Genomic DNA, 1822 nt, shown 5'->3' on the forward strand with positions numbered 1-1822 from the left:
GGGGGGGGGGGGGGGGGGGGGGGGGGGGGGAGGGGGCTCATGAAAGGAAGGATCCACGCGGTGGCATTTCCTGAGGCCCATTTCCCACCCCGGGAGTGGTATGAGGCCTCTGCCGCCAGATGCTTTGCCAAGTCCCCCTTGTACCTTGTTTAAGTTTCCTAGGATGGTTTGCTGTGTGTATCCCGAGTTTTCACTAGAAGCCAGGAGACCTGCATTCAGGTCCTAGATTTGCCCCACTCTCGCTGTGTGACCACTGGAAATTCCCTTTTCGCTCTCCAGGCCTCTGTTTCCTCGTGTGTCAAATACAGGAGTGAGGAAAGCAGGTATTATCCATATCCAAGGAGACATATTTATTGGATGCATTCAATGTTCCTGCTGTCTCATGTACATTATTTCTTTTAAGCTCTGCAAAACTTTATATTAATAGAGCTTGACATTTTATTGAGGGTTTGCTCCTGGCCAGACCTTGTGCAGGGCTCTTTACATGTACGAACAAATCCACTTAATCCTCACAATAATCCTATGACGTAGATCCTGTTATTATCTCCATGTTCTAGAGGGGAAACTGAGGCACCGAGCACTTCACTTTCCAAGTCATACTGCTAATGGGTGGGGAACTTGAACCCAGGCTGCACAGCTCCAGAGCACACAGGCCACTGTTCTGCTGCCTCGTGCAGTTTCTGCATGACACGGAAACAGAAACAGCATCCTCCTCGGGGAGTTGTGAGCCCGAGGCGAGTGGTAGAGAACTGCATGCAACATGTGCTCAATGAGAGTGACCTCTCTGTCGCACTGTTATTAGTATTAAGTATTATTATCCCCTTTCTACTAGGACTCGGAGAGGTGAGGTGCAGACCCAGGTCTCCAACCCTGACAGCACTGTCCACCCACCTCTCCTGCCTGCTCCTCCCTCCATTCATTCAGCTCGAGGTAGCCCAAGCCAAGGCCTGTTTTCCTCATTCCCAGTCTTCTTCCCTCTGGTGCAGTGCCTGATCGCAGCTTAGTGCGAGGCCTTTCTGCAGGGCACCGCAGTCTGTGGACAGGACACAGGAGGGGAGTTCTAAGAGAGGACTCCCGGAGCAGCCAGGGGCAGAGGTCAGAGGTCATGGAAGGTCTTCTGGAATCCCCCAGACCAGCCCATTTCCTGGGAATGTTGATGCCCACGGCCACCCCCTCAAAGCCCAGCAGCCCATGAGTCTGGGAGGATGTCTAACCGCAGGTATTTTGGTAGATAAAGATTTGCTGAATTAAAAAATATATATAACTCCTTTTGTTTTAAAAAGTAGTTTAAATACATATAAATACCCATAGTATCCCTTAATATTTCCATGTATGTTCTCCCAGATTTTTTCCATGATAAAACAAACCTCTAAAAATAAAAAACAGAACTACCATATGATCCATCAATTCTACCCCTGGGTATATATCCAACAGAAATCAAATAACTATCTCAGAAAGATATCTGCACCGCATGTCTATGTGGCATCATTCACAATAGTCAAGACATGGAAACAACTGAAATTTCCACCAACAGGCGAATGGAGAAAGAAATGTACATTTCTACATCATGTACTACAATGTCCTACATCATGCAACAACATGGATGGACCTTTATGCTTACTGAAGTAAGTCAGACAGAGAAAGACAAACATTGTATAATCTCACTTGTATATGGAATCTAAAAAAAATGAACTCATAGAAACAGAGAACAGGTTGCTGGGTTACCAGAAGTGGGGGTTGGAGGTGGATGAAATGGGTGAAGGAGTTCAAAAGGTACACACTTCCAATTATAAAATAAATGGGCCCTGGGGATGTAATGTAC

Source organism: Myotis brandtii, unplaced genomic scaffold, assembly GCF_000412655.1.
Source record: "Myotis brandtii unplaced genomic scaffold, ASM41265v1 scaffold18, whole genome shotgun sequence".
Classification (NCBI taxonomy): domain Eukaryota; kingdom Metazoa; phylum Chordata; class Mammalia; order Chiroptera; family Vespertilionidae; genus Myotis; species Myotis brandtii.